Below are 25,347 nucleotides of genomic sequence, written 5' to 3' on the forward strand. Positions count from 1 at the left end.
CAGCGCAGTGGCATTGACGTAGTTTGCATATCAACTCCTTCTGAGTTATAGACATTTCTTTTCTACATTAAACTCATCTCTGTTCTAGTTGGGCTTGAACTTATGTAAATGAAACCGCTCTCAGCTTTCAGGAAACATTTGGAATACAGATCTGGGCTTATTTGCTAGGTTCCTTTCTACTTTTGAAGTAAAACAAATACATTTAAACATATTACAGAACTGGAATGTAAATCATCATTCTTTGATTTGCTCTTTAGAACAGGGTAAGGAACCTGTGATAGTCCTCCAGATGTTCTTGGACTACAAGTCTCATCATTCCTGACCTAGTGGAAATTCCTGCATAGCAAGGGGCTGGACTAGATGACTCTTGGGTTCCCTTCCAATTCTACAGTTTTATGATTCTTTGATCACTGGCCATGCAGGCTAGGACTAGTGAGAAGTGGATTCCACCAACACTGGCTCCCTACGCCAGCTTTAGAACAATTTTCCTTCCTATAATCATGTTTATACTCCAGGAGATGTACAGTAATCGTAGTCACAGAAGCAAGCCAGAAGTAAATCACATAGAGCAGGTTGGAGTTAACTCCTTATTAGCAAAAATATGATCTGCATAGGAGTGTCAGGGCTAATGGGCAGAGCAACTCATTTCCAACAGGTCTTGTACCCATGGAGCAGTTGCTCACCTCCTCACAGCTGCCTAAGTCCCCTCCTCTCCAGGGTTTTCCTCAAGCAATCTGAGACTGCACCTGTGTGAAGCTAATTTTTCACCCTCTTCATGCCTCTCCTGGTCCCCCAGCCAGCCTGATCTCAGCTTCTCGGCCTCCCTCCTCTCCTGCTTCAGCTTCTGCCTCTGCTTCTGGACTGCTCTCTGCCACAGCCTCTTCCTGCTCACTAAGCCCTGTTACCTCTTCAGCTTCTGACACCTGCTCTTCCCAGCCTTCTCCCTCAGGCCACTCATCATTTCCCCACTACCACACCCTGGGCTCTGAACCTTCTTCCCTTGGGGGTTCCCCAACCAGTTCCTCCCACCCACTGGAGGAGGAAGAGGGTGAGGGGGATACGGACTGTCCTGTGTGTCAACACTGAGGGGTGTGTGTGACGTGGTGGCTTGGGCAGGTTCCTGCAGGCTCTGCACTTCCTGAAATGGCAGTGTGGGACTTGTGTCTGCTCTCCACCTCTCCCTGAGCTGCTCTACAGCTGAGGGGAAGGCTTTGGAGAGGCTCCATGCAGCACAGCCCACCCCCATGGGAGGCTTGCCTCGCCCCCGGCTGCAGGACGCGTGAGCTGCACCAGGCACCCAAGCGCCACTCTTCTGTGTCCCACCAGTCTGTGACAACACTCCGGAAGCTATCTTAAAATGAATCAGCCCATATCCATCTTGTTCAGTATTGTCTACACCAATTGGCAGTGGCTCTCTGGCGTCTTAGGCAGAATTTCTCCCCAGCCACATCTGAAGTTCCTGGGAACTGAACCTGGAATCTTCTGCTTGTGCTCTACCACTGAGTGATGCCTGCTTTCCATGTGACCACTTTGAAGCAGCGGTTCTCCTTTACCTTACCTTTTCTTTATTTTGAAGCACAGCCTTTCCCATGATCAGACCATGTTTTTCTAGAATGGATGGTGGCAGGCCAAGGCTACCCACCGAGTTTCATGGCTGAGTAGAGATTTGACCCTACCCAGTCGCTGTCTGACACTCCAACCATTCCACTGTCCTTCGAAAGCCCTTGGAAAATGTGACTTTGGGTTGAAGCTGATTCATTAACTCAGAATTCTCTGCCAAGAGGACAGATGAGGGCAGTGACATCCTCAGTCCTAAGCCCTTTGTGGACCCTTGTGAAATCAGTGTGACTTCCTCCCAGGGAAATATGTGAGGTTCCTTAAAGACGAATAGCCTCCCTTTCACCACCGAAGAGGTCAAAGCACTGGCAAGGCTTCCACTTCAGGAGTGATCACCCCTCCTTCTCCTCTTCTGTCTTACTCTGATGAAAAAGGGCTACACGCCGCTCTCTCCAGGAACGAGGCGAGTTTGGCTGGCCATCAGCATGACAGAAGGAGATCACTGCAGCGGAAAATTGGATGATAAGATAAAAAACGAAGGGACCACAGGAAGCCCATCAAAACTGGCTCCTCCTGTCAGAAAACAGACAAACGACAACTGCAGATACAAGGTGTTGTTTGTGCTTTAATATTTATACTGATCAGCAGACTTGTGCACACTAGAGACATCTGTTGGGTGTATTCTTTGTGGTAAAACCAGGGCTTTTTTTCAGCTGGAACTTTCTGGAACTCAGTTCCGGCACTTCTCAGGTGGGTGCCATTGTCATTCTAAAAGAAAGAGGGAGGTGTTCATGGTGAGTTCCGGCATCTCTTTTTCTAGAAAAATAGCACTGGGTGAAACTAAAGCCTTGTTAGTAGATGGTCTAAACTGACAGCTGTCGAATCAGGAAACTGTGGTTCTTTATTTACTTACTTATTTATGAGTAGGAAACAAAAAACACAATCCACTACTCGGACGCATGCCCCACTGAGTTTCATGGAATTTGCTCCCAGGTAAACAGGGATGAAGGGACACGGGTGGCGCTGTGGGTTAAACCACAGAGCCTAGGACTTGCCGATCAGAAGGTCAGCGGTTCAAATCCCCATGATGGGGTGAGCTCCCGTTGTGCGGTCCCTGCTCCTGCCAACCTAGCAGTTCAAAAGCACATCAAAGTGCAAGTAGATAAATAGGTACCGCTACAGCGGGAAGGTAAACGGCATTTCCGTGCGCTGCTCTGGTTTGCCAGAAGCGACTTAGTCATGCTGGCCACATGACCCGGAAACTGTACGCCGGCTCCCTTTGCCAATAAAGCGAGATGAGCGCCACAACCCCAGTCACGACTGGACCTAATGGTCAGGGGTCCCTTTACCTTTACCTTTTTAAACAGGGATAGAGTTGCAACCTGAAAAGAGAAGAACAGAAGAGAGGGACCGAAAATATCACTTTGCAAACATAATGCTCACCAAGAGAGATAAATGATTGCTTATGTCAGGAGTGAGCAATGGGAGGATGAAAGTGGGCCACTCCTTTTGCCAGAGTTTTGAGGTCAAAACCCACTTCGCTAATCTAGTACCGAAACCACACTGAGAATCTTGTCCCCTCTACTGAAGTCTCTTTGTCTCCCGCAGCTGTGAAATCTGAAATGACAAGGCATGCTGAGTCCCACTGATTTCAATATGTGGAAATTCCCCAATCTGTTTTTTTTTTTAATTTCCCAGATAGTATACAAATGGAAGCAGATAAAGTCTGTTCTGCTTGAGTGCATATTTCAGTAGATCTGGATCATGCAACAGCCACATGCGGGCAATTTAAATCATCAGCCAAGAGTTCAAAGCCGTGGCTAATTCATTACTCATGCTTCTCTGGCTGAAGTACTAATTTAAAGTCATGCGTGCCATATTAATTGTAATCTTTTTTCCAAAGTGGGAAGATAAATATCTCCAGGTACATAATAAATTATGGGCAGGGGTAAAAACCAAAGAATAGCTAAAGTAGATTAATACTAACTGCGTGCAATATGATGCAGTTTTAACATCAAGTGTCTTTTTTAAAAAAAAAAATATCGCACATCACTCTTGCTATATGTCATGTTTCGGTGTGTGGCATCCTGATATTCTTTCCAGAAAAAAGCCAAATAAATTTAAAACCATAGCCAGTTACTTACTTCCTTATTTACATAGCCAGTTACTTACTTACTTACTTACTTACTTACTTACTTACTTACTTACGAAGAAATAAAATTTGCAATTTACACCTTCTTCTTTTTTTCATTATTCAGGGATGCAATTCTGTAAATGTCCAAAATCATAGTTTTAATGATTTTAAAATATCCAGATGTGCAGCAGAATGCTGTTTTGGGGTAGAAAATGTGACTCTGTTTCAGTTAAATGGAATATGGGCAGAGCCACACCACACACTGAAAGCACATGGCCTCTCCGAAAGAGCCTTGGGAACTGTAGTTTCACCTCAGTGAGCTACAATTCCCAGCACCCTCAACAAACTACAGTTCCTGAGGCTTGTTTGAGGAATCAGTGTGCACCAAATTGGCTTTAACTGTATGGTGTGGTCCTGTCCAGACTTTCAGTCCAAGTGGAGTGGCAAGGAACAAAAGCAGCCTTACTTTAGAAGTCAGTTTGAATTTGGGAGGGTTTTGAAAACACTCTGGTGTTTCATTTTCCTTTTGAACAATGGCAGCAAAGAAAGAGGGGAGGGAGAAAAGAAAAGCGGCAAAAGCGTTATGGGTTTGTCCAGTGTCTCATATCATCAGGTTATCTCCAGCAGCAGCTAATGCGAAGAAATATTTTTAAATCCTGTGATAATTTTTGTGTGCATGGAGTTGCGTTCACACTAATTGGGACAGATTAGAATTTTAATGGTGGGAAAAGGGGGAAAAAACCTGAAGAAGTGTGAGAAACTGGTGACAGGGCTCTGTACCTATTAAACATAATGCAAAGCACACGCAGAGGATCGCCCCCTCCTCCTCTTCCGTAGTACAGAATGTGCAATCTTTTCAAAGTTAATGCTGTTGGGAGCCTAATCCTTAGAATGCCATTTGTAAATCAGTTCATTTTCCTTTTTTTATTGCTGCACCCAAAGCAGAAAAAAGAGGCATCAATGGTACACGCAGAGGACTGACATGACTCATCCCCTGCAAGCACAGGAGTGGCTGAATCATTCCTTATAGTTTGTGGTGCTGTAAAGAGCACAGGCACCAGTTGTTCACTAAGAGCAAACACTTTATTTAAGGCTGCACCAAAGGAGATGTCATTTTAGGGAACATTCTAACATCCTGGTGGTCTCTCTAGTAGCACATCACTCTTCATTCCTTCCAGCAATGTAAAGAAGCAAATCTTTCCCTCACAACAAGGAAGTGGTGAGCAAGCACCACAATATGAAACAAACTTTTTCGTGAAGCTGCAGCTCAACTGAACGTTTTGAAAACGGCTGTTGCTGTGACCCACCTTAAGTCAGGCTGCAACCCAGCAATGGATCACAGTCTACCAGTTGAAAACCAATGCATTTTGACCACGGCTGGATCTAGACACATAAAGGGGGAAAAAATGTTTCAGGAAAACGTGTTGCAAACTTCATAATAGGAAACCACATTGCCAAAAGGCAACCATTTGGTGTCACAGTGTTATAACGCATTTAAAACGCTTTTTCTTTACTAATGTAGCTGAGACCCAGGAGTGAGTGACCTGTGAATCTATGGCCTAATTTCATGCAGCCTTATGTCTAAATTCAAAAACCCCATTTGACCCCCATAACAAGACAGATTATGTATTATTTTTGCCGACAACCCAAGTTTTTTTAAAAAAATGTGCATACATTATATATACAGTGGTACCACTACTCACAAACAACATCCATTTCAGGATGCTGTTCTTACCCCGAATAGTCAGGAAGTGGAGCTATTGCGTGAAATGCAATAGAGCGCTTCTGCACATGCACAAAGCGTGCAGATCGCTTCTGCGCATGCACATGCGGCGGAAACAGAAGTAAACTCTTCCGGGTTTGCCGCGTTCATAACCTGAAAAGCCGCAACGTGAATCAAACACGAGGTATGACTGTAAATATATATTTTGTCTGCTTTGCACCTTACGTAATTGACATATCCATCTATGTCCCAACAGGTGCCTCTTCGCTTCACCTTTTTTTCTGAAGTGTTGTTTGTTGACTTTGTGTTCATTGCTCATTGCTAGAGGCTGGCTTTATCCACCAAGGCTGGAATCCTAATGACATTAAGTGGGGCTTGCTCCTGGGTTTGCAGCCATTGATGGCTTTGTGATGGGGCACCAGCCACTTCATTAGCATTGTCTTTAAGGTGCCACAAGAGCCTTTGTTGCTTTCACTGCAAAAGGATAACGACTTTGAAATTCAACGTCTTCAAACGGGAGCACACATGGCAGGCAACCATCCATAAATATCTGTTGATCGCTGAGAGATGCGTTGCTATTGTGCACTATGAGTTATGTGATTTAAAAAGGTATCTTTCTGCATCTGTGGAGGACAAAACAGAGGGAGGACCTGTGCAAAACAAACCAATTGCTGGGAGAATATCAAGAGGAATGCACTGAGGCACAATTGTAAATCCCTATGCAAGCAGTGACAAGAGTGAGGAGTGTGTGTATCACATACAATGAAGGCTTCATAACGCCACCTTAACCCTCTTGAAAGCTCTTGACTGTCTTCAGCCACGAGGGCCATTTACAAACCCCTTTAAAGACCCTTTTCAGACATCTGCGGGTTATCAAGAAAGAGTGCAAGCTGAACCAAAGAGCTGTGTTTGAGGTCGTTCTTTATCACAACACTGCTAAGGAAAACATGATGTTGCTGGGGCGATGTACTACAAAGGAGCAATATTTCACTGTGGTTTGACGGGTGACAGCAGCATCTGGGAGTTTTTTTATGTCTTATCGACCGTGCTGGGAAATTAATTTTGCAACTCAGCTGAATAGCAGTCCCTTGACACTAATAAACAACATTCTTTTCACACATTTATTAGGTTCCTGCAAGGATGATTTTTATTTTTTTTTAAGAATAGGCTTTACTTAAACAGACAATGTTCTTCTAAATAAGGTTTGTATATATCTGTGTGTGTGTTTCGGTGTGGAGGGTAGAGATTAGAGCCTGACACCAATTATAGCTATTCATGTTTGGAGCCCAAATGCAAATGTCTCTGGGCTGGATCCAGACGAAGGCGCAGAGCAGTCCTATGGTGTCTACTCAGAAGTAAAGCACACTGAGGTCAATAGGACTTACTTTCAGGAAAATGTGTATAGGATGAGAGCCTTAGGCAGCAATCCTAACCTGACTTACCTGGGAGTAAACCCCATGGAATTCAACTGAGCTGAGAAGGCATGGTTAGAGCTCTGTTAGTCACACTTTCATCCCACTGAAATAAATGAGATAAGTTAGTCATTTGTAGCAAAAAGTGGAGGCTGCCCACTAGTTTCATGTGGAACATGAGTCTCCCTAAACCTAGTCTGACACACTACAGGCCACATGACACTGCTTCTCATTTTCTTTTTCTTTTTTGTTTTCAATAATGATAGATAGAGATAGATAGATGATAGATAGATAGATAGATGATAGATAGATGATAGATAGATAGATGATAGATAGATAGATAGATAGATATAGATGATAGATAGATGATAGATAGATAGATAGATGATAGATAGATAGATAGATAGATGATAGATAGATAGATGATAGATAGATGATATAGATAGATAATAGATAGTAGCAGTGAGCTTTACCAGTATCAGAAAGAATTTTTAAAAACCTTTTCATGGCTCATTATGCATTGTGAGTCTAATTTACCCGAACGCAGAGTGTCAAGCATCATAACTAAAAGTGGGTTGGGGGGGGGCGTTAATGGAACAATTTGTGAAGCAAGGATGGCTGGCTGGCAGTGGACCCCTCTTTGTACTCAATATTGCAAAACTCTCCAATATTTCATGCAAAACTCTCAGCAGATGGGAAGGCGTGCGAGCGCCCAGGAGAAAGCGTGTTCTCCCTAAATGAGAGCACGTGTTGCGGTTGGGGAATACAAGCCACCCTGCTGTGAATGAGCAGTTTGGCTAAACCGGGACTTTAATGGTTAATTTGGTTACTGGGGAGTTTTGTATGTTGCCAAATTCGGAGGAGGGGTCAGAGGCTATAAATATAGGACGCCCAACGTGGGTCATCCTCTTGGCCTTTTGCATCGGATCACATGGAGCGCTTGGACAATCTTCTCATTGTCTGGTTACATTTCTTTATTTCTTTATTTCCCCTTTCTTTTTAATCCTCTCTAGTCCCTTAAATAATTTAATTTCCCCCTTTTCCTGTTCGATTTCCCACCCCACCCCTTACCCTGCCCAGTGGGAAGATTCTCCCTGTATCTGTGGCTTGCCTTTCCCAATAGGGAGAGAGCCCCCGTTAGGGGCTTTCTTTCGCAAAAAGGTTTTCCCCATTTCTCTTGTTGAAATTGTGGAGCTAGTCAGGGCTGTTCCCAGCTTAGCTGGAATCACTTTCGTTTATAGTATCCCCAAAGGTTGGCTTATTTTGAGTGTGTGCAGCGCTGTTGGCCAAATTTTAAGCTAGCCTTGGGTGGGAGCACTAATTTGAGTTCTTTTAATATTGCTATGACATTCTCGCTATAGGAATGTATCTGCTTGCAGGCCCAGTTGCTGCTAATGTTTATCTGAGGCAGACAGAGGGCCCCACAGGCTCCCTGTGCCTCCAAGGACTATGAGCACTCTGTATATGCTCTTGAACTATGCTGTTTCTGAACAAGTTTATTTTCTTTAAGTTTGTTTTGCCCTGATAGTGGCGACTGCCATTTTAGAGATGAGCCATTGTGGCTTAGTGGCTAAAGTGTAGGACTAGGACCTGGGAGACAGGGTTCATATCCCCCTCTTAGCCATTGTTATAACAAAACAAAATAAACTGCTCCTTTTGGGCTATTCTGTTGCTGGGTAGTTCGGCCCATTTGTGATAAAAGAACTTTGGGTTTCTTGAAGGGGTGCTTCCCTCTAAAGGGGCAAGCAGGGGTACCTGGATAAGCTGTGGGCTAGCTCAACTCTGCTATTTCACTGAAAACATTTATGCCTGGCCTAGCAGGTGATCATAGGGCTTTGCCCTAGAATTCGATGGCCTGGAAGCGTTTCCGGCCTGAATAGTGTCCCCATGTGGTCCATGAAGCATTGGTTTCACTGGGTCAGCGCATAGTGCCGGTAATGTTTAGGTTGCAGGATTGGTCCCTGTATGGGACAGCTGCATGCTCCCCCATTGCTCTACCTGGACACTTAGGTCCTTTTGGTGGTTACCTCACTGCGAGGGATGTAACGGGCGCCAAATTGCAATATGCAAGTGGGAGAAAGCACCTTTGCGTGCCCGCATTGCAGTTTGCTCTGTGTGTTGCAGAGCATGGCGCTGCACAGGCTGCAATTGCATTGCATTGCGTGAGAGATTTGCAGTTGCATTGCACGGAGGGTGTGTGCATTGCATGGAGGGTGTGTGTGCATTGCACGGAATGTGTAGTTGCATTGCACGGAGTGTGTTGTTGCATTGCATGGAGTGTGTTGTTGTATTGCATGAAGTGTGTTGTTGCATTGTACGTAGTGGCTTGTTGCATTGCACGGAGTGGCTTGTTGCATTGCACGGAGTGTGTGTGTGTGCATTGCACGGAGTGTGTAGTTGCATTGCACAGAGGGTGTGTGCATTGCATGGAGGGTGTAGTTGCATTGCACAGAGTGTGTTTTTGCATTGCACAGAGTGTGTGTGCATTGCACAGAGTATGTAATTGCATTGAACGAAGGGTGTGTGCAGTGCATGGAGTGTATAGTTGCATTGCATGGAGTGTAGTTGCATTGCATGGAGTTAGTTGCATTGCATGGAGGGTGTGTGCATTCCAGGGAGTGTGTTTTGCATTGCACAGAGTGTGTAGTTGCATTGCACAGAGCGTGTTTTTTGCATTGCACGGAGTGTGTAGTTGCATTGCACGGAGTGTGTAGTTGCATTGCAGGGAGAGTCTGTGCACTGCACGGAGTGTGTTTTTTGCATTGCACAGAGTGTGTGTCTGAAAAGGAAGCTGGCTCGGCAGCAGCTTTGTCGGGACTTCTTTAGGGGTTCTGGCCAGCGTCGGCCCTGTAAGTTTACTTATCATGATGGCAGCACAAGATGCCCCCTGCCCAAGCGGGGGCTGGAAGCTGGCAAGCAATAGCTCAATACCTTTTGCCCATATTCCCATTTTATTTAGGGATCCAGTTGGATATCTTGCTAAAACATACCACTTGCCTATGGAGAAGCTGTCTGCCTTGAAGGAAGTTATTTTGTAATACTTCCTCTGTAGCAAGTGATGCTTCATCAGATCCGATCTTGCTGGGTCACTTAATTAATCTTCCCACTAGGCCAGGCTGCCTGCGGCCTGAAGTCCCCTTACCTTTGTGTATGCCTACCAAGTGTGGTGAAGGCAGATATTAGGCGATGGTAGCAATTCCTGAATGTATGCAATAGTAGTTCGCCATGGCAGGATACCTTGAACCCGCACAGGGATTTTCAGGTTCATGCTGGTGCTGCTGGATCTTTGCCCTTTGGTTTTTATTTCAAGGGCTGCTGGTGTGCAAAGCTATGGCCTCAAGCCTGGTGTGGTGAGGCAATCATGTGACATAACTTTTCTTGAGTTTTCCCCATTGTAGCAGTTCACATGTGGCCCGAAGAGTTCAGAGACCATTGGATCTGCTTTTGGTCTGATAACCAGGTAGTGGTGAGCGTCTTGGCAAAGCAGTCCTCACGCTCTAGCACAGTCTCCGCCCCTCCGCTCATGCTTTCGACCTGCGCCACTTAAGGTTTAATATTGTGCTTTCTACTCTCCAAAGTACGGGATCCTCTAATATTGTCGCTGACACTATATCCGATTTTCAGATGAAGCGCTTCAGATCCTGGGCTCCAGACTCAGCTATTGCCAGACTTTTCCAGACCACCTGTGGCATTTTGACAACAACATTTTGACCTGGACCTGTTTTAATTCTCTTCCTACCTTTTAACCTAATGTACCAAGCCTATTTTGGGCCATTATATGCTTTATACACACCCGCATTTTAGATTCTCGGCGCTGGCAACTAAATCTTTACATTATTGTCTTAGGGTATTTAAATGTCATAATGCCAGTAATATCGCTTTGAATTTTGATTGGTTGCTTGTCTCTAGCATTTTTTTTGTCTTATCCTTGCTATGGCTGTATGCTAAGGCAATAAAGGTTGATTGATTGATTGACAACAATTAGTGATTACAGAGAGCAGCAGCTTCCATTTCCCCTTCTGCTTTTACCTCTTATGGGAAGGCCTGGATGGATTTCTTAGCCTTAAGCTGGCAGTTCTTGGCCATTCAGATGAATTAGCCCCCATCCTCTGAGCAGATCCAGCAGTATTTGGTCCACCTGCTGCAGATTGGGCATGCGGTTATAACTATCAGAATTCAGTCCGCTGCAATGTCTGTTACACTGAAGCTTTATTTTTCAGAGACCCTTGTATAAAGTTTGTAGGGCGCAGGGCCTTGGAAGGTTGGAATAGGCTCCAACCTCATAGGACAGTGGGCAGGAAGTCAGTCAATTTTTACCTATGCAGTATCTGCAACAAGTTAAAACTTGTCTGCTGGTTAAAGATCAAGGCGAGACTCCTTTCAGTATTCCATTGCATTTTCGCACTGAGGGTTGGGAAAATGGTTGTTGGAGCCAGCACGGGGCTGAGAGTCTGGAGGCTTATTGCTTCAGGACTTTTCCTTATCCTTTGGAGCTTGTCATTAGAGTTGGGAACTCTAAAACAGACTTAGTGGGCAGGAGTGCCACAATCAGGCTTCCCGCCACAGGTGAGGAGGGCCCTTGCCCAGTTATGGATAACAGAATATTTGGCTTTTTATTCCCTGGGGGTTGGCCCGCTCCTAGTGCATGAAAATGGGTTCCCGTTAGCCAGGCATCAATGTGCTTACATCGTGCACCAGTTATTATGGCCTGCGGCTTGCTTACTGTTGAACGCCTCATTCCTTACGATTAGGTGCTGCTGCAAAGGCTGCACACTGGGGGCCTGTCAGTAGACAAGATTGTGAATACGGGTCATTGGAAGTCTGACGCTGACAAGGGTTATATCAGGAAGTGTCACAATGATGCCTGTGCTGATGCTTGTCTGTTATTTCCTTTTTCATAGGAGCAGCTGTGCACATTTGGGCCACAGCATTGTACACTGGGCTGGCAAGCGCGCTGACGAGTCTGGACTGGGGCGCCATCTTAGTCTTCCTGCCCATGTGAACCTATACTGGATGTCTAGATGGGGAATGCTTTGGGAGGAGATCCTTCCTTTGGTGCGGTCAAGTGCGACCTGTGCAGGTCCTCCTGCAGTGCTGGTGGTACAGCTGGGCGAGAATGTTTGCTGTCTTCCTCCAGCATAAGTTTGCATTCCTGCATGCAAGAGGGCTTGGATTGAGTTGATGGCAGCTCTCCCTGGACTCAAAATAATTCAAGGCATTGGTTCAAGGTGGTCTGGAGGGGGGGTTGGAGCACCTGTCCCCTCCAATGTGCAAAGATATTCCATTAAGGGAATCCAAGGATTTTCCATGCTTTTGTCGACCCCTTTCAAGGGGTAGGGCCACGCAAGAGTCCCCTGGAGCATTTGGGGGTGAGCTTGAGTCTGATCCTGGTTCATTGCTCCCCCACGCTGTTTATTTGTATTGACGATATGGTGGGGCCCAGTCGTCAGTGCTGCCCTGCTGAGGTCAGGTGCAGCTAGTTGGGAACCTATGCCTAGACAAACTACCACTGAGCAGGCCAGAAAGCATGTTAATAAGGTGGTGGACAATAGAATAAAATAAATAAAGTAAATAAATAACAAATAAAGTAGGTCGTTGCTTTACGTGGTTCTGTAATATTGCACCCTGCTATTTTTCTTCAAGGCTGTTCCCCTCTCTAGGGCAGATGGGGTGCATCTTTCCCCTATGGGGAACGACACCTGGCGGGATGCGATTGCCTTGGGATGCATTGCTCCCCCACAATGTTTGCTGGTACTGACGATATGGTGGGGCCCAGTCGTCAGGGCTGCCCTGCTGAGGTCAGGTGCAGCTAGTTGGGAACCAATGCCTAGACAAACTACCACCGAGAAGGCCGGAAAGCGTGTTAATAAGGCAGTGGAAATAAAATACAGGTCATTGGAAATCGAATGCATTCAAAGGTTATGTTCGTTAACATTATTGGTGTCTGACAATTTTTGCTTGTTTTATCTTACGCAGCATCATCCACTGGGCTGGTTTCGCAGCACGACAGTAGGGAATGGGTCCAGGTCTCGGCCTTCCTCCGCATATTCAGTTGTCTTGGCTGTCCAGACGGGGAATGCGCTGGTCGGAGCTCCTGCCTCGGATTCGGAGGCAGTTGCTATGGGAAGGACCCCCATCGGCCATTGTGGTGCAGCTGAGTGAGAACGACCTGGTTTCTATGGACTGTTTTTCCCTGCGTGCTGCAATTTTGTGGGACTTGGAGGCGCTGCGGGCAATGGTGCCAACAGCTAAAATATTTTGGTCAAGGCTGCTACAACGGCGCGCTTGGAAGGGCAGTCGTTGCCCAGCCGCCACTGAGAGAGCCAGAAAACGCATTAACTCCGCAGTGTCGAAAAAGATCGTGGAGCTGGGCGGAGATGTGATTTTTCATCCTGAGATTTTCTCTCAGGAGCCATCCTTCTGAGGTGCTGCGGTCATTGGTGCCAACAGCAAAGATATTTTGGTCAAAGCTTTTGCAACGACGTGTTTGGAGGGGTAGTCGTTGCCCAGTTGCCACCGACAGGGCCAGGAAGCGTATCAATTCTGCTGTAGCCAAAAAGGTTTTGGAACTGGGTGGTGATGTTATTTCCCATCCTGAGATTCAGTTTCCGGCTGAATCCTTTTTCAGAGCCGATGGCGTGCACCTTTCTGCCTTGGGGAATGAGACTTGGCTAGGTGCGGTGGTGGCTAAGCTGAAGACTTGGCTGGGGCTGTGAGTGGTTTGGCGGTGAGCTTGGGGCTCCATGGCGGTTAGGCATTGGTTAAAATTGGTTGGTGGAGGGGTAAGTGCCTACCCCTCCAATGGTGTGCGGAAAAGGGAATTCCGTTAAAGGAATCCAGGGGCTTGCCATTCTTTTCGTCCTTGTCCCCGGAGTCGGACTTGGGCCGTGCAAGCCCCACCGGAACATGAGGGTGAGAAGTGATGGACTGATACCCAGCTTCATCTTCTCCCCAATACTTGTTTCCCACGCTGGCTTCCGCTGGAATCCGGAAGTCAGCTCTGTCCCTGGGCATGGACAGATAGTCATAACCAATGCCTAAGCAACCACTCACATTTTGTGTATTTTGAATAAAGTTGTGGCCAAAATTATGCCAAAAACCTTAAACAAAAATTATGTGTGATGTGTGACTTTTTGGTGGGGGGTGGCTTGTGGGACTCAACACGCAAAGCGTGTTCTCCCTAAATGAGAGCACGTGTTGCGGTTGGGGAATACAAGCCACCCTGCTGTGAATGAGCAGTTTGGCTAAACCGGGACTTTAATGGTTAATTTGGTTACTGGGGAGTTTTGTATGTTGCCAAATTCGGAGGAGGGGTCAGAGGCTATAAATATAGGACGCCCAACGTGGGTCATCCTCTTGGCCTTTTGCATCGGATCACCCGCCCACCCTCCCTTTAATAGAGGGGTTTTTTCTGGATCGATTGACCTTGCTATGCCTGTCATGGGGGTCGTCCGCCTTGGTGCGGGGGCCTGGTAGGAATTTTGCCATTTGGCTGATTGGCTGGTGCCATTTGGTTTTTGCCTACTGCGTAGCAAATCGTCACAACTTGTAAGGTTGGCGGTTAGGCATTGGTTAAAATTGGTTGGTGGAGGGGTAAGTGCCTACCCCTCCAATGGTGTGCGGAAAAGGGAATTCCGTTAAAGGAATCCAGGGGCTTGCCATTCTTTTCGTCCTTGTCCCCGGAGTCGGACTTGGGCCGTGCAAGCCCCACCGGAACATGAGGGTGAGAAGTGATGGACTGATACCCAGCTTCATCTTCTCCCCAATACTTGTTTCCCACGCTGGCTTCCGCTGGAATCCGGAAGTCAGCTCTGTCCCTGGGCATGGACAGATAGTCATAACCAATGCCTAAGCAACCACTCACATTTTGTGTATTTTGAATAAAGTTGTGGCCAAAATTATGCCAAAAACCTTAAACAAAAATTATGTGTGATGTGTGACTTTTTGGTGGGGGGTGGCTTGTGGGACTCAACACGCAAACAGATTATTTCTGTAATTAGTGGGCAGGCTGAAAATGCCAGGATTCTCCACTCTTTCTCTTTTGCTACCATACATCCGGAATTTCCCGGACATAGCCGGAATGCGGCTGTCAGAAACAGTGTCCGGGTAGAAATCGCTGAAATGTCTGGGAAAATCCAGGTGAATGGCAACCCATCTCAGAAGTGCAGATTTTAGCGGATTTCCATAGAAATAGCTTCATATTTAAAAGAGATTGGGGGGGGGGGAGGTCAACAACTTTTGTGTTCAGATTTTCACTTTTTGAAATATGGCAACCCTACATCTGCTCTTTCTCCACTAGGGTGCAATAGTCAGAGAGAAAGGAAGCAGGGCTATTTCATCGACGCAGCTACGAGACCAGAAACATTTGGCTCCTTCTCTCCCTAGCTCTGTTAGGGATTGGGGAGAACAGTTATTTAGTTTGCATTCAACGGCCTTGGCCCAGTATACCTGAAGGAGCGTCTCCACCTCCATCATTCAGCCCCGACACTGAGGTCCAGTGCCAAGGGCCTTCCGGCAATTCCTTCACTGTGAGAAGCAAAGCTACAGGGAACCAGGCAAAGGACCTTCTCAGTAGTGGCACCCACCCTGTGGAATGTCAAAGAGATAAACCCCAGAGTCGGTCACGACTGGACCTAATGGTCAGGGGTCCCTTTTCCTTTACCTATTGAATTTGCAGACCACCCTTTGCGCCTCGGTTTTTGAACGTTTCGGAACTCGAATAGTCTTCCAGAACGGATTACATTTGAAAACTGAGGTACCACTGTATTAGGATGTTTAGTGTGTACAATCACACTAAAATAGGGTTGCCATACGTCAGGGAAATCTTGGACATGTCCTCTTTTTGGGCTCTGGCTCTGGTGGCTCAAGCACAACATTTTTTGTCCAGATTTTTACCTCTTGGAATATGGCAATAATAATAATAATAATAATAATAATAATAATAATAATAATAATAATAATAATAATAATAATTTATTATTTATACCCCGCCCATCTGGCTGGGCCTCCCCAGCCACTCTGGGCGGCTTCCATAAAAACCACAAATACAGTAAAATATCACACGTTAAAAACTTCCCTGAACAGGGCTGCCTTAAGATCTCTTCTGAATATCAGGTAATTATTTATCTCTTTGACATCTGCTGGAAGGGCGTTCCACAGGGCGGGCGCCACTACCAAGAAGCCCCTCTGCCTGGTTCCCTGTAGCTTTGCTTCTCGCAATGAGGGAACCGCCAGAAGGCCCTCGGCGCTGGACCTCAGCGTCCGGGCAGAATGATGGGGGTGGAGACACTCCTTCAGGTATACTGGACCGAGCCCGTTTAGGGCTTTAAAGGTCAGCACTAACACTTTGAATTGTGCTCGGAAACGTACTGGGAGCCACCCTACACTAAAAACCCTACACTAAAATGCTGATGGATGTTCATGAGGACTTTTTTAAAAATGCAAACTGATGTGGCAATGTGGAGAACTGAACTCTACAATGGAAAGATGAGAAACTGAAAGAAACCCAGATTGATTAAAATAAGTCACCCATCCTTAATCTCTGTACATGGCACTAATTTTATGATCTTCTGCTTGATGCATGCCATTGCTTATCTAGGAATGTTGTTTGCATTGCTTTTGGTCACTCCTGCATGTAGGATTAAAAGGATATTTCACAGAGCTATAAATACATACACATATTATCACTGGGTTTTTTCTACATTAAAAACAAACAAATCTCTTTTAGCTCTTGCTTATTTCAGAAGATCACAGCCAAGGTGTCTGAATCTTGTCAAAATGTGACTTTTGCTTCTATAGTAATAACTTATCACTATTATTTGGGAGAACCACCCAACTCCCAGCTTTCTTTTATGCTTTCAAATTTTAAACACAGAAAATGGGACGGGAGCCCACACTGTAACAGGAGATTTTAGAAATTTTCTAAAAATGTAAGCACTTTTGTGCTGAGAATACTACTCTCTGTAGTGCATGCAGCATAAAACAAAGAAAATATGAACGTAGTCTTAGCACCTTGGGGGTCAAGAGATACACTGCTTCTGAAATTAACATGTTGAAAGTTTCGGTACTGGAGTGTCTGGGCTTGACGGCAATTTGAAAGGAGGGCAGTTAGAACAGAAATCTCCCCCAACGTCTCAAAAATATAATCTACCTACAAAAACAGGGTGATTTGCTGCTGAAGGAGGAGGAAGGGGGAAATTCCCTCAAAACTTTGCAGCAACTTGTAGCAAGACAAATTGGCTTCCATATAGTTGCATCAGTGGCTGTCTCTCTTTTTATTGCCTTCTCTATTTCCAAAACATCTTCCCTATATTAAAAATGTTAGTGCTTGAATAGCACTGCTTCTGCTTTTTAGCAGAAATGAAAACAAAAGAATGAAACTCCTCTGTCCCTCTTTTCAGAAGCTCAGTAGATCTGTTTTCCTATCCTATGATGAACGCATTTGTGAGACTGGCAAGCAGGAAAGCGAATTTATGCCACTGATGGGTGAGGGACGTCCTCCACACCATGTTTCATCAAGTAATTTACTCCAGCCATCAGGCCTTGTTTTACTGCCCTGCCCTCATTCAATGCATCAGGGCTCATACCCCTTGAGCCCTGATGCATTTTTGTCCCATTGGTTATAGGACGGTCGTGGGAATCTGGATGAGGCGATATTCAGTGCATTAGAGTTCAGCAAGATGAAATGGTCTTAAATGTCCCTTGCAGCTCTACGTATCTGTGGCCCAGGTCAGGAACACAGTATAAGACAGCTTCCTATGTTCTGAGCCCATCTAGCTTGGTACCCTCTGCATTGACTGGAAGCTCTGAGATAGCTCAGTTGGTAGAGCATGAGACTCTGAATCTCAGGGTTGTGGGTTTGAGCCCCATGTTGGGCAAAAGATTCCTGCATTGCAGGGGGTTGGACTAGATGATCCACTCTACGTGGGTGGTGTTGTGGGTTAAACCACAGAGCCTAGGACTTCCCGATCAGAAGGTTGGCGGTTCGAATCCCCATGACAGGGTGAGCTCCCGTTGCTCGGTCCCTGCTCCTGACAACCTAGCAGTTCAAAAGCACGTCAGAGTGCAAGTAGATAAATAGATATCACTCCGGCGGTAAGGTAAACGGCGTTTCTGTGCGCTGCTCACCAGGAACAGCTTAGCCATGCTGGCCACATGACCCAGAAGCTGTACGCCGGCTCCCTTGGCCAATAAAGCGAGATAAGTGCCGCAACCCCAGAGTCGGCTGGACCTAATAGTCAAGGGTCCCTTTACCTTTACCTTTATAGTAGAGACTATGCAGGTTTTCCTTTCTTTCTTTTTTGAAATCATTTTCATTTGGTTTTTACAAAAATGCAAAATTATATTTTTAAAAAATCCAATTACATATCCATATAAAGAGATTCCTCCAAATCTCAGGACTCCCCCACCCCTCCTTCCCTGGAGTTCCTTTTGAATCATTTAAAACTGCATCTTCTCCAAACTATTATATCAATCCATATTTTCCATGATAATTGTTACACTGCAAGTGAAATCAAAATCCTGCCAATGTTTCCATCTGCTTACAGTGGTCTCTTAAATAACTTATGAATTTTCCCATTCTTCTATAACGCTTTTGTCCTCTTGGTTCCTGAGTTTTCCGGTCAGCTTTGCCATTTCAGCATAGTCCATCGGCTTGGTTTGCCATTCAGGTTTTCCACCAGGAGTCTCTCGTAGCCCTACTTGGAGATGCTGCAGACTGGCTCTAGGACTTCTGCGTGACTGGTGGGTGTTTGTAATATTCCTTTCAGCTCTGCAGATCATTGGCCCAGGCCAGAGACTAATAGTGATCCATAACTGGCCACCTTGAAAGCACACACATGACTCTGGGCAGTTGAGAGATCTGGTGCTGGGAAGGTAGAATGAGGAATTCACACAGTGAAGAAACTTCACAGTCTAGAACTTCTACACAGCCCTTGGGATATACCCATTCAGTCTCTCTGGAACATGGGTGGAGTCCACAGGGCTGCTTGAGACTTCTTCATGTAACACACCCAATAACTGCAGCTGCCTTCACTCCAGAAATTGGCTACAAGAATGACAGCAAGGGTTCCAGGGCAAAGAAGGGGTGGCTGGATCTATATGCATGGGAACTGCTCCCAGGCCTCCAGTCTAAGGCAGTTGGTTCTGGTAGCCACAGGCCCACATGTCATCCAGAGAGCAAAGAGGATGGAAGATGGAACCACCAAGTCCCTTTCCAAGTGCAGTTGTACATTTGGGGCATGGATTTCATAGGGGTCCAAGGGCTGCCCCCAAATGCCCATATCTTACACAGCAGGTTCCTGTGTAAGAATATGTTTATTCTGCTAACAAGTGGTAGTGTTACCAAGTCGATCTGTGGCTTTTCAGTGTCTCCAATATACAGGTGCAGTGGGGTGGGAATGCTTCTCATATGGGGCAGTTCAAAATTCTTTACATTTATGGGTGGACTTGTCAAGATAAATACAGGGTAGGTTATGTTACTCTTTGTGAAACAAGTATGGAATTTACACTTAGCTTAATGCAGGTAATGAGAAATCCAGATACCCAAGGAAAGGGGGGAGTAGATTGGGAGGAAGAGAGTATTTGTTTAATTCTAGTGTGTATATTATTGATGGTTGGATAGTGTTCTCGAAGCTACCAGCATGAGTTTGACCAAACTGCGGGAGGCAGTGGAAGACAGGAGTGCCTGGCATGCTCTGGTCCATGGGGTCACAAAGAGGCGGACACGACTAAACGACTAAACGACTAAACAACAACAAGTGTGTATATTATCATCATCATCATCAATTAAATTTGTATATCTCCCTTCATCCATAGATCTCAGAGCAGTTCACAACATAAAATCACAATATGAAAATTACAAAATACACAAAAAAGAACAACAACAACAACAACAAACCAAAAAAATTCCTTCCAGTAGCACCTTAAAGACCAACTAAGTTAGTTCTTGGTATGAGCTTTCGTGTGCATGCACACTTCTTCAGATACCAATGCACACGAAAATTAATAAACATATATGTTTTTTAAAAATTCTTTACATTTCCCTTTATTCTTGTGGGTTGGCATTATTAAACTGATGGCCTGTTATCTGTGTGGTTAAACTGAGCCTTCATTAGGTTATCTACCACATCCTTTATAACACTTAGTAGGACAGGAAGGTCTATCAATCTTCTTTTATTTGCTGCCCTTTTTTGGAACTAGGTACAACTGGACAACTTTTCTCCTATTATCTAGGGCGAATAATGTAATCAAAGCCTTCCAGATGTGTTCACTAACAGTCAAATTCCTGCAGCATGGCTATTTTGCTAGTGATAACCCTGATGTGATAAAATACCCGGGTTGCTGTTTCTTCGTTCTGTTTAAAGTAGTGCTCTGCATGACATCATCGCGATGAAACAAATGGCTCATTGAATAACGTATTTGAAAGAACTGAGGAAGGAATCTGGACACAAACAAGGTCTACGGTTTGAATTTCAGCGCTCTGAGGCCTAGGAAGTGGTGGGAGCACATCAGTACTAGACATACACTTGGAAGAAGATAGTGTACTGTGTGTTTTAATGTGGTGTTCTACCGAGCGAGACATGAAGACACTCCCCCTAAGATTCCTGGCTTATTTCTTTTCTTGGATGTGTGTGGGAAGCCTTCAAGAGTACAGTAGGCTCTCTGCTTCAGAAGATGGCCCTTGTATTCAGGGCAGGTCAAGAAAATGGCAGGGGGCAACAGTGGATGAGGGTTATTGCCCTGTGAACATCCCAGACACCTCTGGTTGACCACTGTAAGAAACAGGATTCTGCAGAAGAGAGAACTTTCATCTGACCTAGCAGAGTTCCCTTGCTCTCCACTGAGTCTCGCCCTCCAATGGATTCATGCTTGTCTTCTAAAGACTTCCATTCTTCCCCAAAGCCTCCTTGGAGTCCTGTCAAAGTTTTTTCTCCTCCCCTCCCCAATTTCATGAACTCTGTACCCTGAGCTCCTGGTGGAGTGTTCCTATGGACTGCTGCCCATTTTTTCCATAACCAAAAGGAAGAATAGGTAAATGCATCTCCCTCTTTTGACTCTTATTGTCTCTAATTGTTCTTCAGATTGCAGACTCTCCTTTTCTCCCCTCTGGATGCAAAGCACATTCCACAGCCCCGCTGTTCATCCAACAATCCCATCTTCTCTTTCCCTCTCCGTTCCTGGAAGGACTTCAGCGGTTAACCTTTTGATTGCTATAAACTTCATTTCTGGGAAAGCTGTGCTCTCATCGCCATTCCTCCGTGACTACCTTTCATGGGCACTCCACTATCTTGACAATACAATCCTGAATAATCACACCAGGCTCCCTTGCGTTTTGGCCAGGTTTTGGCCAGGGATGCAGGTGGCGCTGTGGGTTAAACCACAGAGCCTAGGACTTGCCGATCAGAAGTTCAAATCCCCACGATGGGGTGAGCTCCCGTTGCTCGGTCCCTGCTCCTGCCAACCTAGCAGTTCAAAAGCACGTCAAAGTGCAAGTAGATAAATAGGTACCACTCCGGCGGGAAGGTAAACGGCATTTCCGTGTGCTGCTCTGGTTCGCCAGAAGCAGCTTAGTCATGCTGGCCACATGACCCGGAAGCTGTATGACGGCTCCCTTGGCCAATAAAGCGAGATGAGCGCCGCAACCCCAGAGTCGGTCACGACTGGACCTAATGATCAGGGGTCCCTTTACCTTTACTAGGTCAGCTCTATCAGACTGACACCAGTCTGTCCTCCTGAATACAGCCAGTTCCCCTAGCTAAATTCTCCCCAGTCATTCATGCTCTGGAAGGGCTTGTTCCCTGACCACAGAGAAGTAGTCTGCAGGCATGTTTAGAGAGGTGTGTCCACAAACAAGGGTGGTAACAGGCCATTACTTTCTGCCCCAATGCAGTTTGAGCAACTCATGGAAGAGGGTGGATCTCCCAAGGTCATCCAGTGAGCTCCATGGCTGAAGGGAGATTTCTACCTAGTCTTCACAATCCCAGCCCAGCATTCCAACCATTACACTATTTTCTCTCCATATTAGCATGTTGCGTGAGATTAAGAGTAATGTCTTTACATAACTCTTTAGGCATTCCGTGGGGGGGAATTGCCACTAAAAGAATCTATAAAGATGATTTAAACTCAGATGACGTCTTAGGGAATGTCAGCCAAATTCCCGACATTTGGTGTTTCATTTTTTCTGTCGGGTTCCCCCTCACCCATCACCTCCTACTGGGCTTGTTTAGGTTAAGCACCACTCCCCAGTGTAATCTGGTTCTGATTTTAGAGAAATGAAAGAGAGAAAGGAAAGCCTTGAAAACATCTGAAGCCAGAGAACTCCCCCAGAGTCCTGCATCTTTCCCAGCAAACCACATAAAACCATCAAGGCCTTAATAGCAAATGATTCAAGAATTAGCATGAGAGCAACACAGATTGTGAATTAAATCGCTTTGGCTTTGCAGAGACAAAGAACATGCACCACATGTGCTTGCCATGCCATTTCTGATATGTGTGTCTGTGTTGAAAGGGAGGGAAAATTTTATCATTATTTTATTTTGCTTAACGGGATGTGTATATCACTTAATCATAAAGACCTCTAAGCAGTTTACACAAAATGCACATTAAAATTACTACTACAACCAGATGTTAAGAACAAGTTACCTGAAGTCCAGGGTGATTGGCTCTGCTGGTTGCTAATGCTGGCCTTGCCCCCAATGAAATGAATGGAGCTGTGCAAGAGCACATTTGTTTTATTGCACAGCCTCCATTTATTGCAGTTGGGCAAAGGCAATTGGGCAAAGGCAAAAGTGCTTTCCCTTGATTTGCATACATGCCAGGCCTGGATCATAGGTTGTGGTCTGAGGTTAACCAGAGACCAGGAACCAGGGACAATGGAAAAGGATTGTATCCAGCTAAGCCATACTAAAGAAGGCTGATCGCAGAAGAATTGATGCTTTTGAATTATGGTGCTGGAGGAGACTCTTGAGAGCCCCATGGACTGCAAGAAGATCAAACCTATCCATTCTGAAGCAAATCAGCCCTGAGTCTCACTGGAAGGACAAATCCTGAAGCTGAGGCTCCAGTACTTTGGCCACCTCATGAGAAGAGAAGACTCCCTGGAAAAGACCCTCATGTTGGGAAAGATTGAGGGCACAAGAAGAAGAGGACAGAGGACAAGATGGCTGGATAGTGTTCTCGAAGCTACCAGCATGAGTTTGCCCAAACTGCGGGAGGCAGTGGAAGACAGGAGTGCCTGGAGTGTTCTGGTCCATGGGGTCATGAAGAGTCGGACATGACTAAACGACTAAACAACAAGAAGCCATACTAATAGAAGACCCATTGAAAGTAATGAACTTAAGTTAGTCAAGCCCATTACTTTTGATGGGTCCACTCTGAGGAGGATTGCTCAAGGCAAAGCAAAATTTCTAAAGCTTAATACCAAATTATTTCATTCATTTTTCAAAAAATCCACACCAGAAATTACCCATGAGTTTATAGCACTAGTCTGTGGCTGGTAGTAGTCAGAAGCAGGTCACCAGGTGGGGAGAATGGCAATGGTAGCTTCCTGGAAAGTAGGCTGCTGTTGCTTACCAGGAGGGAGAGAGAGAGGTCAGCACAGTGCAAATGTACCGGCGGAGCCAATCTGGCACTCCTGACAGTGCATTTGCACCCTGCCAACCTCCCTGCCACCTTGCACCTCCACCTCTCCTTCCCTCCCAGTAAGCGACAGCTGTTTGCCCACCCAGTGAATTGCTTCTAGCAGTTGCAACTCTCTAACAGCGAATAAAGAATACTATTATTACTCAATTGTCTCTGGTTCCCCGACGCGTAACAGAGGTGCCTCTCAACCGAAGGAAAGATGGCTCTAATTCTGAGCCTTAAATATGATGATGGCGTTCAAGTAAAAAAGAAAGGAACGGATGGATTATGTAGGCTTCCAGAAGGATAAAATGGGTTTCCTTTCTAACTGAAGGATCCCCCTGAGCAGACAAAACTGTGAAGAAAGAAGCTTTATCCCATCATCCAGAGCTCTGCACAGTAACATTTGGCAGGAGAATGCAAAGAATGACTCATAACCACTGTCAGATAAGGTTTCATTACCAGTCCATAAAAAGATTACTCCCAAGAGTGAAATGTTAAGCCCCTGAGGTACTTATGGAAATATACGGCCTTAAAGATCCTTCCCCGATCACTTCTGCTTTGCCTCTCTTTAACTTGGAATTTTGTAAAAGCTGCTTCATTCGAAGTGGCTGTGTTTCACACACACTGAAAACACTTTCAATCACTACTTGCAGGTCCCATCTTTGACGATCAGGTAACCATCCATGACCGTGCATAAAAAGAAAAGAGACTTTAAAAAAAAAACAACCCTTGTAAACTTGAGTGCTTCAATATTATTTCCCCATTGAAATTTAAGAAGAACAAAATCACTATGAATGAGAGTTAAAGAAATGACATTATAAAATTCTTAATGTATTGGGCGGAGGAGGGGGTATTTCTCCCTCACAATTTCTTTTTGAGAAAATATCCTGCAAAACTCTAGCACTTCTTTGAGTTTATTTTCAGGAAAGATGCAGTATTCTTATTCTTATTTGATTGATTGATTGATTGATTGATTGATTGATTGCACAAGGTGGGATTTCCATCTTACACAGCACAAAACCACTCTAATTCAAATTTTTCGTACACATTGGCTATATAGATGGAATCTCTATATTAACTATAATTTCAGGGGCAGCACCAGGAATGTGTGCAATCTTAGGCCCAGAGCTAGCTCAAGCATCATTTATTCATTCGCCAATCTATTTCTAGCCCTACCTACCTGGTTGACTAGAAAGAAAAGAAAAGAAAAGAAAAGAAAAGAAAAGAAAAGAAAAGAAAAGAAAAGAAAAGAAAAGAAAAGAAAAGAAAAGAAAAGAGATGTTAAAGAGTTCAAAACCAGAGTCCTTAATATAATAGTAAAACACTATAACGACTGGATCAGTAAGAGTTCCTAAGATGAGTTATGGGGCAGATCCCAGCTTCTGGTGCCATTATCAATATAAGGTTTATTGTGGGAGGCGGGGCGGAAATCTGTCTGAATATATATGCTAAGGTCAACTTCTCACTGAGGTAGCAACTCTGATTGTGGGTCAGTCTTCCAAAATCTGCTACGGGTCTTGGACCACAACTCCTTACCTGCACAAGCCAGATAGAGGCTTCCCACCTCATTTTCCATTTTTCTGTGTGCAAATTTAGCAAGAATATGGTGGGGGCGGCAGTGAAATGAGATAAGTTTAATAATTTTAATCTCTCCACATCGTGCTTGTTTTGGAGAAAATGAAAAAAGCCATCATCACAATATTAATATTGGTAACACAGTCTTAAATGATCAGTTCCTGAAATCCTTTGGTTTACACTAAATCCGCCCTTAGTTTTTCTTAATATTGTTCTCTGCCCGCCCTCCCCCGCTACTTTTTGTGCCAAATCTCTTTTAACTCTTTCTAATAAAAGACTCGGGAAAACAATGATTACTTAGGCCACAATGGTGCTTTCATAAC

The 25,347-nt window shown here is 45.1% G+C and overlaps 1 non-coding gene across 1 annotated transcript; it reads left to right on the forward strand.

Annotated features, from left to right (window-relative positions):
- The first annotated feature begins 17,628 nt into the window (after positions 1-17,628).
- On the forward strand, positions 17,629-17,703 carry TRNAQ-CUG (transfer RNA glutamine (anticodon CUG)). The gene has a single exon. It is a non-coding gene; the product is annotated as a tRNA-Gln (tRNA).
- Positions 17,704-25,347: the final 7,644 nt, after the last annotated feature.

Source organism: Podarcis muralis, chromosome 1 (genome assembly GCF_964188315.1).
Source record: "Podarcis muralis chromosome 1, rPodMur119.hap1.1, whole genome shotgun sequence".
NCBI lineage: Eukaryota > Metazoa > Chordata > Lepidosauria > Squamata > Lacertidae > Podarcis > Podarcis muralis.